Source organism: Dasypus novemcinctus, chromosome 3 (assembly GCF_030445035.2).
Source record: "Dasypus novemcinctus isolate mDasNov1 chromosome 3, mDasNov1.1.hap2, whole genome shotgun sequence".
Classification (NCBI taxonomy): Eukaryota; Metazoa; Chordata; class Mammalia; order Cingulata; family Dasypodidae; genus Dasypus; species Dasypus novemcinctus.
In genome coordinates this window covers 67,659,483-67,673,986 of record NC_080675.1, presented here as the reverse complement: position 1 = coordinate 67,673,986, position 14,504 = coordinate 67,659,483, and positions in this window count along the sequence as shown.

Below are 14,504 nucleotides of genomic sequence, written 5' to 3'. Positions count from 1 at the left end.
AGTATGTCTATTCCAGTTATTCTAGAACTGGGGAAATAATCAAAGAATGGGTCAGGGAACACACTGGACCAATTGTGAGATGGACTTGAGCTAAAATTCCATTAATTACCTGACCTCCATAAGCCCCTACTCTGACTGGTGGACCACAGTGATGTTTTGGGTCTTCTGGCATTAATGTTGCTTCTGAGCCAGTATCTAATAATCCCTGAAATGCCTGATCATTTCCTTTCCCCCACTGCACAGTTACTCTGGTAAAAGGCGATAGATCTCCTTGGGGAAAGGTGGGAGGAAGATTGAGTATACATTTTGGCTGGTTTAACAGGATCCTTCCCCAAGGAGACCTGGCCTCCTCATTCAAGGGTCTCTGTGTCTGTAAACTGTCTTGAGTCTGGGAATTGATTGGGGGCCGTGATTCTCTGCATCTGTAATTCAAGTTAGGGTTTTGTTCACTCAACCCAGAACTCTTCTCTTTATACAGATCCTGAAGAAATTTAGTAGACTGTCCATGTATTTCACTGCTAGGTACCCCATGATGTAGTAACCAATGACATAACTCTACATGACTCAGACTTTTTTGAGAGCTTTTTTGAATCTGCCTTTCATTGTGGTAGCCATGCCCACCTTGACTTTGGTGATTAACTGCCCATACTTGACTTTTACCAGACCAACATCCAATCACCCCATAATGTTTAAGGATTCTAATTCCATCACAGCCTTCCCTACAGTAATATCTGGACTACAGAAGAGCAAACACAGAGCTCTTCAGGGAAGATGGAATTTGTCTTACAAATTTATTCCTCACAGTCCTGGTTAAAGGTTTTTTCTCTGGACATTCCTGGGGTGAGGGAGTGGCTCTCAAATGGTAAATCCATTCTGGCATTCCAATCTCCCTAAGCCTTTGAAATCCCTTTTCTACTGTGTACTAGGGAAAATTGGGTGTCTAACCTCAGACATGCTAGGCAATCTTTTGGCCCATGTTTCAATCAGCCACCCAAACAAACTGTTAGAGCCCTTTCTTTCTTTTTTTTTTTTTTTTATTGCTTTAAGTTTTTTTAAAAAAAATATTTATTTTTTTTAATTATATTATGAAAAATATGAGGTCCCATTCAACCCCACCGCCCCCGCCCCCCACTCCCCCCACAGCAACACTCTCTCCCATCATCATGACACATCCATGTACACATCATGACACATCATTACACATCCTGGTAAGTTCATCTCTGAGCATCACTGCACCCCATAGTCAATGGTCCACATCATAGCCCAGACTCTCTCATGTTCCATCCAGTGGGCCCTGGGGGGAAGAGCCCTTTCTAACCCCTCGAGCTACAGTGTTGAATCCAGAATTTCTGCTTAATGGGCTCATATCAATAAATTCAGCCTGATCCAACTTTATATTCCTTCCACCATTATCCCATATCCTTAGTATCCATTCCCACACATATTCCCTGATTTCTGTCTATTTAAGTTGGAAAACTCATGCGGTTCTTTCTGAGCATACCTTACTTCCTCATGGGTCACACTTTGTATTTCACCTTTGGGGGCTTGTTGTGATTTTAATCTAGTAATAGGTCTTGAAGACAAGTGGGGTGGCAGGGGTAGGTAAGGAGAAGGATTAGAAATGCCTTATAAACTACTGACCTCAGGGCATTCCCTTGCATTTTCTTCTGGTGAGACAGGATTAATCTCTTCAGGAGTTGGAAGGCAGTTTCCTCAGGGCAGACTGGAGGCTTGACTGTCCATGCTGGAGTTTGGCTGGTACATTCCTCAGGGCTGGGAGGAGGTCCAGACTCCCTGGGGCAGGCTGGAGGCTGGATGATACAAGGCTGACAAGGTGTAATCTGGACAGGGCAGGTCATCACAGGCTTATCTGGTAAAGTCTCAGCAGAATTCAGGGTTCCAATGTCTCCATCAATATCATCATTGTTCCATATGTCTCCATGCCAATTCTCTGGATTCCACTCTTTTCCAATCAATGCCTTCATTTTAACTGCAGAAACCCTGCGGGGTTGAGATTTTAGTTTCCATTGTAACTCCCTACAACAAGAGTCTGAGTTTGGTTCTCAGATATTTTGAGCCTGTGCCTACAGGAGACAAAATTTTCTTTCATAGCACATATAGAAACTTTTGCATCATCCATTTGGTGTTTCAGTTTCAAATTTGAAGCCTTTAACTCATCTCTTTCTTTTGTAACAGTATCCAGAGAATCAAGGAGGAGCCAGCCAACATCATTATATTATTTGACTCCACAAAACTCTGTTAAGGTGTTGAAAACACTCTCACCAAGATCTTTGCTTCTTATAAGCACGGAAGTAGGGGTATCCAGAAGATGATGTTTTGCGTATCTTGATTACCAACTCATGCCATGGACTGTTAGCAACCTCTTCATTATTGGAAAGGGAGTTAATACTCTTGAGTCCAATTAAGGTAGAGAGACAATTGCAAAACTCTGAGAACCACTTCAGACACTCCATGTTTAAGACTGTTCCTCAAGAACCACTTCCAGTACCAAGCTGTATTAGTCAGGGTTCTCTAGGTTAACAAAATCAACAAGGGATATCCTTCGATAGTAAGAGATTTATCAGAGTCTCTTTTGCAGCTGTGGGGATGCACAAGTCCAGGTTCTGCAGGCAGGCTGCAACTAGGAGCTCTGATGAAAGTCCAATGAAGACTTTTGACGAGTTCTGGGCAATGTTGGCTGTCCAAAGATGAGCTGGGAAATTCTCTGTCAATGCTAGAATCACTTCCCCTTTTAAGGGATTCAACTGATTTGATAAAGCCTCACTCATTGCATATGACAATCTCCCTGATTGATGTAATTATAACCAGCTATCTATGTTTTACCCCTGCAGTAAAGTCATTGGTGACTAAAGTCCATAAATACCCTTGTATTACAGTTACTTCAGTGCTTGCTTGACCAAACAACTGGGCACAGTTACCTGGCTGAGTTGACACAATAGCCTAATCATCACAATATTCCTAGATAATTTTTATATTTTAATACCATGCAGTGGCTTTCTTTTGAAATATTACTTTTCTTGTCCAAAGTTGAGACACATCTTAGCAACTCAAGGACAGAAAAACTCTAAAGTTATCATTGAGATACGGTCATTTTAATCAATTGTAATAGTACTTGTCCTGAAAATATTAAAAGCAAGAAATTAAACAAAATCTCTGTAGGAAAGTGAAGTTGGAAGAAACTATTCAATGAATGACTTTAGCAGGAATTTTGGAGAGACTGAAAATAGGTCTTCTAGTGACCACTTCTAATATTGGCAAAATCTCTGGGAAGATTTTTTAGATATTAAATAAAGTAATTTGGAACTGAAATATAAGTAAAAATTATTTAAGAAACAGGAACTTCATATTAGATAATTTTGAAGGAACCTTGTAGAACAAGAGAGATATCAGGTGCTATTCCATGGCATGTGGGGGCATCTCCAACTGCTCCAGAACTGGGAGATGACCCAGAGGAAATAATTCCTGGGCAACATGGTATAGGAACCCTTATATTGGCATTTCTTCAAGACTTGAAAGAATTTTTTTTGCTCAGCCTTCCCTAAACTCTCTATTATGGTTTAACTTTTGCAATCCCACTCAAGGCTTTTTTAATTTTAGAATTTCACTTGCTGAAAGGAATGGGGCTATAAAAATCTTAATTTCCTGGTCACAACAGCATGACATGCCAACCCCTAGGCTCTCTGGAAGTCTTGCTCCATGAAGTACCTTCCCTCACTTTGGGGGGGGTGGGAGTGAAGGTGGGGGGAGGAGCATAAAGCCTAGGACCTACTTTCTGTCCCTCCTGAGAAATTTAGGATTCCCATCTGGGTTTAATCTCACCACATTTTGCCCTTTCCTCCTAATGCCTTAAAGAAACCTCCATGTCCTTCACTCAACACTGCTGGTTTACAGTAGTAATATTCTCCAGGTGTTTAGAGTTAAAACAGTAATTATAGAGGGGGAAAGAGAACATTTCCCTGCCTATATGCTCTACCTTCTTTGTATCTTCTCCCCATTCAAGCCAGACCTGAGCCCTGCCCTGAGGATGTCCTGTCACCCCTGGCTGGCTCAGCTGGCACTGAGATGACACTGCTATTTTCCTGCCTTGCAGTTGCCAGTGGCCATAGGTCAGCCAGGGTTGTGGCTTTGGCAGCGCCTGTTCTAATATCCTCCCAGCTACCAAACTGGAAGTCTGAGTGTCATCCTTGAAACCATCTTCCCTCCCCCTCTGCCTTACTCATATCCAATAATCACAGATCCTTTAAATCCCACCTTTTTAATATCTTAAATTCATTTATTTTCCTTTATCCTTAACATGTCATTGGCTTTCTATTGCCTCAGTTCTGGAAATTCTCTACTAGTGTCTGCTTATCATCCTTTTTTCACAGGCAGACAGAATAATATTTTTAAAAGATCAATCTGTTTGGCTTTCTCTCCTGATTAACATCCTTTCAATATCTCCCCATTTACTAAAAAGTATCATAGAAAATCTTCTGTGATCTGACCACGGTTTATTTCTCCAGTTATTCTTCCTTGTCCCTTCTCACTTTGCATTCCAGGCTTTTCAGCTCTATTGTACTACTTACAGTTCCCCAAATAGGTCAGGCACTCAGGTGCCCCTCTTATCTATTATAATAGTGCCAGGGGTCCTATTGCAAATATTTATCACTTACTGCGGTGTGGGCACCAACTAATAAAAAAAGAGAATGGCCCAGTCAGAATGGATGTTGGCTAAAAAAACCTGCCTGAATAACCCTCAGGAAGAGGTCCCTTGTTTACTCACATAGCACTTGAAACAATGTATAACAGTTTTGCCTGTTAGAATAGAAGCTTGCACACAGGTGATGTGTCTTGTTTCTGTTTTAATTTTGGTTATGTTCTAGAAACTCAATTTTTTTTTTGAGTTAATTTAATGAATAATTTGGCATCTGAATTCCATCTCAGAAATCTGTTTGTGGAATCCTCTTCTTATCCTGTTTTAGTGGTGTTTAGACATTGCGTGATACGAAAAAGCAGATCCTTCTTTGATGAAACAGATCATCATTTAGACTTGGGGTACACACAGATTTGTCTCTCCCTTTATGCCTTCCTCTCCCAGACATTGCCAGAGTGAGAAGATGATGGATAACATCGCATTTACACATTACACAATACAGTTCACTTTTTGCAAGTTTTGGCTTTGCATTTCTCCTGAATTGCTGAATGTTTGTTCTCTGAGGACTAGGCCTTCAGATTTTCCATTCAGCAGGACAAGGTGAGACTGATAAATGGTAAGGAATTCTGTATTAGTTAAGTTCTACGTTAGAGCTGTTAGGCAGGACTACAATAGTAAAACCTTGCTCCTCTATTTTAAGCAAAAATAACTTGTCTCACATGCCTCACTTGTTTTCCTATAACTTCGCTATCTCAAGGTGGAGTTTATGTCTTCTCTCTTTGAAACTGAGTAGTACTTGTGACTGCCCCCCAATGGAGTATGGCAAAGCGAGGCTTTCGGACCTCCAAAGCTAGGTCATGAAAGTACTTGCACTTCTGCCTTGTTTTCTTGCAATGTGCACCTTTGAGAACCAGGCTGTGATTCCATAGGTACACAATTGTCCTTTTAGAGGGTTCTAGGCCCCAGCTGTTTAATAATAATCTCCCTTTTTAAGTGTCCCAAGCTGAGGCCCCAGGCATGAAGGAACACAAACCAGCCTTTCCTTTCTAAATTCCTGACCCACATATCCATAAGCATAATAAAAAGATGATTGTTTAGACCACAAAGTTTGGGGTGGTGTGTTAAGAACCAATAGATAACTAGAATAGGCACCTAGACTTCCATTTTGAAGGTAGTGTGTTTTGTAAAAGTAGTTATTGAAGTAAAAAAATATATGTTTGGAATCTTAAACATTTACATTGTTTCCCTGTCCTCCCTAACAAACAATTCCTTTGATGGTCACAGTTAACACTAATCACATTTCTTTTGATTTGAATTTCTTTTTTTTTTTTTTAGATTTATTTATTTATTTCTCTCCCCTTCCCCCCCACCCCGGTTGTCTGGTCTAAGTGTCTATTTGTGACATCTTCTTTGTCCACTTCTGTCATTATCAGCAGCACAGGAATCTGTGTCTCTTTTTGTTGCGTCATCTTGTTGTGTCAGCTCTCCGTGTGTGCAGCACCATTCCTGGGCAGGCTGCACTTTCTTTCACGCTGGGCGGCTCTCCTTACTGGGCGCACTCCTTGCGCGTGGGGCTCCCCTACGCGGGGGACACCCCTGCGTGGCAGGGCATTCCTTGCGCACATCAGCACTGCAGGGGCCAGCTGCACATGGGTCAAGGAGGCCCGGGGTTTGAACCACGGACCTCCCATGTGGTAGATGAATGGCCTAACCACTGGGCCAAGTCTGCCGCTCTGATTTGAATTTCTAAAGAGATTTCCATGCATGGAAATACTAATTGAGATAAAATAGAGATTAAAAACAAACAAACAGGGATGGGATTCTTCTCCTTTTATCCTCTTTGTGACTAAACCCTAAGGAAGTGAAAAAGGAGAGTGACAGTTTGAAGATTTTGTGGATCCTAGAAAAGATCATGCTCTTGAAGTGAATTCACTCCTGTGGGTATGGGCATTTGATAGGATTGGATTCAGTTGGTGGGTCTTTGACTGGATTTCTTCAGTGAGGCATACCTGGTGTGGGCCTTGGTCCACTTGCTGGAGTCCTTTATAAATGAAGGACTAAAAAGACACACAGAGAAAAAGATGCAGAGATGGAGAGAAGGAACCAAGGAGCTCAGAGAGGAACCCAGGAGAGGAATCCACAGATGGAGCAGCCAGAAGCTGAAACAAAGGGACCAGGAAGAGAAGCAGATGACTCCATGTGCCTTACCCCTTGGAAGGAGTCCAGGATCGCCTGCAGCTGACCTTCAGTGAGACAGCATCTCTGATGATGTCTTGATTTGGGCACTTTCACAGCCTCAGAACTGTAAGCTTTTAAGCTAATAAATTCCATTTTAAAAGCCAACCCACTTCTGGTACATTGCTCCTAGCAGCCTTTAGCAAACTGAAACAGACTTGACAAATTAGGTGGGAGTTAAGACAGATATAATATATTTCTGTTGAATGTTCCAAACTCTCCTAAGATTCAAAACACCATGTCTGCATGTTTCACGTTTTTAAAGATCTGCACGTGTCAGCCAGGCCAATGGAGAGGCTGAATCATCCCTCACAAAATATCCATATGCCCTGTACCCCTTTGTATTAATAGATGGAATCATGGGACCGTTTCTGGCCAATGGGCTGTAAAGGGAAGTGACACAGGTCATCCTCCAGTGGTGACCATGGAAACTGTGAGTGGGTATGAAGGAGGTGCAACCTGGAGATGGTCTAGAAGGTTGAGTCACCTCAAGGAGCACAGTGGCCCTGCACGGCCACCTGACCTACAGTGGACTATGCTTAAATTGGAGCCCCAGCATGTTAAGCCACGAAATTTTGGGATTGATTGTTAGGCACAGGTTATCCTGACTAATTCTGAGGCTGACAGTTGGAACTGCATCCGTATGGCTGGTGGCCACCAGATCATGCTCAGTGAAGTCCTTAGTGGACAAGCCCTTTCTGTGCATGCACAGTCTTTTGATTTCACACATAAATATACAAGGACAACAAAAGATCACCAGACATTTAATATTACCATTTTAAAGACAGTGACGATAATAAACAAACAACAAATCTCAAAGGAAATAGAAACAAAGCAGAGAATAAAAGAAAATTTCAAAAATAATATAGTTTATAACCTAGAGGGATATGAGATGTTTTATCTGTGAGTCAAGGGTAGGTTGCTACTAAAAAAGGGACAATAAGAGAAAAGAGATCAAGAGAAGTCCTCTGGGAATAAAAATTAAAGTATAAACACTGAAATTAAAGTTTGACAAAGGGATTGGGAATGAAGTCAGAAAAAATCTTCCATAGAGAAATGGAAAACAGGAAGAAAATGACAAGATAGTTAAGATATCAATAATATCTAACGTTGCTGAAATAAGAACTAGTGGTGTAAGTATATTGTTTAGAAATAAAGGATAGGAAGATGAAATAATGAAACATTATTCTAGGGGGAAAGAAACAGAAGAGGATTGCTAATTTTTATGAAAAGTTTTATCAGTGTTTTTAACTTTTGAAGCTATTACATGCATTATTACTTGGGTAAAATTTTTAAAATTTCTCTTTCCCTCTAAACCTCAACCTCTCAACTTTGACAACACTGACATTTTGGGTCAGATAATTTTTTGTTGAGGGGGTTGTTCTGTTCATTGCAGTATATTTAGTGACATCCCTGGCTTCTAACCACTAGATGTCAGTAGCAGCCCCAGTTGTGACAACCAAAAATGTCTCCAGGCATTGCCAAACATTCCCTACAGGGCAAAATTGATCCTTGGTTGAGAACCACTGCTCTAAACCTACACAATACTAACATTAAAAACAAATGAAAAATAGAAGAGCAAAAGTTCTATCAACATGACAAAACCATTTAGAGTTTACTTTGAACTACCCCATTTTGTTAAGAGTACATAGGCTTTGAAATTTAAGTTCTCAGCAACTGTGCATTCAAATTCAAAATACATTGTGTTGCCTGGTTAGAGCTGTTTGCCTAAAATTAAGATCCGATGCCCACTGCGCACTTTGATTTTCATTTTAGACACAGTGAATTGGTTAGCAAGTCTAACACGGGAAGCATTGAGAACCCTCTTGGCTCCCTACTGGACGGTGTGCATACCCTCTTGTTGAAAGTTGTTGAGTAGTAAATCTATTGTTCCAAAGGAGGGACCTAGCTGTGGAGGGGATGTAATTAAAAATAACAAGCTGCTTATACTGGTTTCTGCAGTAGCAAGCTTGACTTTGTGTGCCTGAACTGTTTGGCGGAAGATCCTGAAGTTTTAACAGAACTCCTCTTGTGTCCATATTAATCAGTGCTCTTGTGATCAAACAGAAATTTGACTGATGCTTTCATGCTGATAGAGTAACTCTTCCGGTTAAGAACAGCATAGTAACACAGAGAAGGGATAATAATAGATAGCTGTAGTTCTAATAACCACAGCTTTCAGTCTGGAGAACTTGTCACCCTTGGTTAAGGAGTCAGCTGGCTGATTCCTCTTTAATTTTTTTTTTCTTACTTTGCATGGTGTAATGGCCTGGTGAAGTGGAGACAGGTAAACATAGAGAAAGAAGGAAGACAGCTGGGACCAGGCAGAGAACAGGGCCATGAGACCCCACCCGGAAACCCCTGGAGGGAAGGCTGCTGTTAAGAACAAAGCTGGAAAGACCCTGACACCCTGGTCATGATGTCCCATTTTGAACTCTTTCTGGGATCAAAGGAAAGCACCTGATAACTCCAAAAAGGCCTCCTTATTGGTTCTGGATAACTCCAAACCAAAGGCCTTCTCCTTGGTCCCCTGAGAGCTAACTGGTGGGGCAACCAATCAGAACAGCAAACAGCTGGGGCTCCTCCTCAACATTAGGAAAGGGGAGGAGGAAAGGCTTTAAAAGACTTACCCCGGGACCTCACTGCCTCTCACCCTGTAGTGTAGCCAGCACCCGTGCCTCAGGTGTGTACTTATCTCATTTCTTTATTCCCTTGCTTTCCTTGTGGTGTGTCCTTAAGTTCTGTTATGTAATAGCCAGGAAACTAGAAGTCCAGAACCCAGAGCATTCTGCTAACAAAATTGGGTGTTCACATCACATGAAATTGAATATAATGTTCTTTACTGTTTGGGGGCATCTTTTCTTGATTTGCTTGCAGAGGATTTCAGGAAGAATGCTTTTATAGCACAGCCAGGGAGTGAGAGTCCTTACAAAGAGGACTTCTTAATGATTAACTCATTGTTTTAGGCTTTTAACATTACACAGATTTAGAATTGCTTTGCACTTGATTTAATTTCCCTTCTTTCTCTCACAAACGCATCTTTCTGTATCTGGGCAACTGACTCACCTTATCCCATGAAAATGCTGATGGGTTCTACATTTTCCCTGAACAGCTAGATTTCTAGGCTTGATTTCCTCCAGGCATTTCAGTTAAAAACAAACTTACCTTGGGCCCATGGCATCTCTGGAGTGCTGTGGAACAGATGTAGAAACGATGACTGCTATTTCAGCTCATGAGCAGCTTATCTTGGTGATGCAAACTGGAGATCATAGAACTGTACCAGTTTGTTGAGACAGATATTTCAAGATACAACCTTACAGAGATGATACAGTAGCATTTTCAAAGGCAATAAATGCATACCTTTTTCAATAAAGAAGTAATAGAATGTAATTTTTAGGGGCATAAAGACTCTGTTTTCATAAGTGCAGATTTGGGCTCAAAGGTTGTATTGTGAACTCATTCAAGAACTTTACCAATAAGGGTACATGCGGTTAAATGAAAGCAAATGGCCAGGGAACAGTTTTCTTGAAACATTATTCTTTCAACTAAGATGAATGACTGAAGAGCAGAAATGACAGTTTTGTCTGCATGTCAAATAACCTTTCTTCTTAGGATTTTCAGAGTTTAGAAGCCAAGGCTGAGAGAAAATGACTTGGAGGATTTGAGAAATTCACAGATAACCGGTGATAACTACCCTGTTGCTAACTTCTTCTAGAGAGAGACTGCAGGTAGCATCCTATACAATTTTGGCTCTTCTGACCAGACAAGATATTGTGAGAGGTATAACTAAGCTATGGGAGTTGCTGAAAATGATTGAAAGTTTGAAGGGAAGCCAACTTCTTATAGTGATGTATCTAGTTCTTTAGGGAGTTAATGAATAAAGCAGGTATTCCCAAACCAATCTTTCATTGGAGGGAATATACAGCTCCATCATTATGTTCTTGGTTCCTAGGTTCAACAAAGAGTTATTTATTGAGCATTTATTATGTTCCAGGCAGCATGGTTGACATTAGGAACACAGAGACTAAAACACTTGACCTCAAGAAACTCACATTTTAGCAAGGGAAGGAGAAATAAACAGATGCTTATTATACTGCGGTAAGTGCTAAGATGGAGTCACATATAACCCAGACTGGAGGGAGAGTTGGGGGGTCAGATAGAGAGTTTGGGAGAAGAAGGTGTCTCAGGCAAATCTTGAAGGACCAGAGAGACTTAGAAAGGGGTAACAGGTACATCAGAGGGAGAAACCACAAAATTGGGATTTGGGACAAGGTTTTATCTACCCTGTGGTGCTTGGAACTTGAGCATGGGCAGAAGTAGTTGTGAGAAGGATTTGTAATGGGCTTGTAAGGAAGTGTCTCATCCCTGAGGTTCTGCTTGAGGAATTGCTTAGAAGAATACCTTTAGGTATGACCTATATTATTCATTTATATCCTTAGACTTCCTCTCATATTAAAGACTAGGGTTTTTTGTTTGGGTTTTGGTTTGTTTCATAAAATAACAATTCCATGTGATATCATTTGAAGCCCATTGGGGCAGTGAGGCAAAGTTGTGTTCAAAGAAAAACAAGGCTAATTTATTTGATAAAAAAATAAAAAAGATTAATGTTTATTAGGCACCATTTAATCCATATGTTGACTATTGTTTACTTGTCCATATATGACCAATGTTTTTTTTGTTATTTTTTTAAAGATTTATTTTTAAAATTTATTTCTCTTTCCTTCTACCCCCCAGTTGTCTGCTTTCTGTGTCCATTCACTGTTCTTCTGTGACCGCTTCTATCCTTATCAGCGGCACCGGGAATCTGTGTTTCTTTTTGTTGCATCATCTTGTTGTGTCAGCTCTCTGTGTGTGCGGCGCCATTCCTGGGCAGGCTGCACTTTCTTTCGCACTGGGTGGCTCTCCTTATGGGGTGCACTCCTTGCTCATGGGGCTCCCCTACACTGGGAACACCCCTGCGTGGCACGGCACTCCTTGCGTGCATCAGCACTGCATGTGGGCCAGCTCGTCACACAGGTCAGGGGCCCTGGGTTTGAACCCTGGACTTCCTATGTGGTAGGTGGAAGCTCTGTCCATTGAACGAAATCCATTTCCCAATCATAGTACTTTGAGGCATTTGAATATCCTGAGATAAATGTTCAAAGAAAAGAGGAAATGTCAAAAACGTAGAGGGGAAGTAAAAAACGAAGATAAATGAAAAGGTAAGGAAAACTTCTGCAGAGATTGAGTCCTAGGCAACTGGCTCAGTAATGATACAATTCTTTTGATGTTCTTTCCTTTTCTGTCCAGAGGAGGCTATCTTTTCCCCAAGCTTTCTCTACTTTCAGCAAAGATGTTCACTGCTAGCTCAGTACTTGAGTCATCAGACCAGATACTTGTCTGGTGAGACAGGGCTCTATGTCTGGCTAGATTACATTAACTGCAAACATATGCTACCTGTGAAGATTGCCTAGATACAGCCTAAAGCATCTTTCTTTTGAAAACATTTTTACTTTGCATTCAAACTGGCTTCTGATTCTGTGTGAAAAGATATCTCACAATGCCCTTTTTACCAGAAACCAGAGGTAGTGTTCTTGGTTTGGAACCATATGTATCTTTTTCCTTGCCTCTTGTTATCAGCTGTACTCAATACTCTGATTCCATGGGTGAATTAAATGCACAGGAAATTTCATGTCCAGCTTCCTCCTCCACTACCATTGATTTAGAAGCAACTCATTTGCCATGGCGACAGAGATCAAAACTAGTAACACTGTCAATTTCTTTCATAATGCACCTCTGTTTCTGAGAAATTTCTAAATGTTGACTTCCTAATTTGTGGTCTTTCCTGGAAGCTGTTTTTGTCTACGTGGGAACTGGATAGGAACTTGGAATTCAATAAATTTCACCATATGAAATATTTTTACATAAGCACCCCAATGGAATTTTTTGGATTTTTACATGGTAATGGGGTTGGTTGGGGATAGGGGATGGTGATGGAGGTGGGATGGTGATGATGAGGCAAAGAATGCCAAGAAATGCCTTTAAAGTTGCTTTTGACTCTGTGTGATCATCAAGAAAACAGCATATTTTCAGTTTAATCTGGGAGCAAAAAGTATGTTCTGCAAAGAACAGGATACATAGAAAGCTGGTTTATTTTTCTAGCCAAATATTTTCTCATTCTTTAATGTGACCTCAATTATAGAAGAGTTACGAATTCATGACTTGGCTGGTCATCACTTCATTGCCTGGGGTGGGGCTGTAGCAAGGTGATGATGAGGGACTTTGAGTGAAATAAATTGTGCCCAGAATTCCTTAAGGGGGTGAGCAGCACATAGCCTGGCAACCTGTTTACTAGAACAGGGAAGGAAGGTTTAAGTCCCATTTGGCAAATCAGCAATTTTTCTTCTCAGCATAGAGAATTCGAGAAAACTGTATTTAGGCAGAGAAATAAAAATTATTTGGGGTGAGGCTATTAAGTCTCCAGCTATAACATTTGAAATTTAATGATGACTCTTGGCTTTTTCCTATAGGAAAATACCATGACCACTAGCTTACATCAGCGTGGATGCTTGCTCTCATTAGCTTCACAAGTGTCAAGATTGTGACTCATAAATTTTCACCCTTCACCCTGGTGTGAAAGGTTATGCACTCATGGTTACAGAGAGCATAGGAAAAGCATTCAATTTTCCAAAGGTTTTAGAGATTGGAATGTTGAACTGAGCTTTTTTTCTTTTGAACTCTTTGTTCTTCTGATTGTGTAACTTGATACAGAAAATAAAGAAGAGAAGTTTGAATGAGCTTTACCTGAGGTGAAAATAGTAAGTTAAGCATTCGTTAACTTAGATGAAGAGCAACTAGAAATTAAAAAAGAAATTAAAATTAAGAGGAAAGGGACAACTAGGTTTAAAATTTTTTTTTACTATTTCTAATTAAGACAATCATGAAATCAGTTCTATTCTCATACATTGGAAAGACACCCACATTATAGGAAGTCAGATTAAAAATACGTGAAAATATAATTCTTCTATTAGAGGAGGATGAATAATGAATAAAAGAAAATATATATTAGTCAGATATTTCTGAGATTTCGCCTTAGCTTTGTGTGTATAATATAAAGTGGTTGACAAAATTTTGTGTTTTTTTCCTTTTTTTTTAATGGTTTCTCTGTGTAGGAGAGAATTTGTAATTATGCCATCTGCAAGATACAAGGCAGTAATTGTATTGGGAGAATTTTCCCGCTGAAGCAAGAAGAATGACCTATTATGAAAAATACAACTAAGATGATAATTTCTAAGCTCCTGACAACAAAATGATGGAATAGTCCAAACCAGGATGGTTGGGAACAGGACAGAAGTGGGAAAAATGTGGGAACACTTGTGGGTGCTGAGTACTCTATGAAACTAAAAAAACCAAAACAATCACAAATACAATTCAGTGGTGTATGGTCCAATAACTATAGGAGCAAAAAGCAGTGTAAAACATTGCCTAATGATGAAAACCTCATTAGGAGGCAAGCTTTGTTGATTACAAATTAAATGTTATCCCCATACTGCGTACTTAAGTTTAGTACTTGGGCCAAGACTTACAGCAATTTTTTTTGAACCATGTTCTCATTCTGCTAAAACAATCTGCTTTA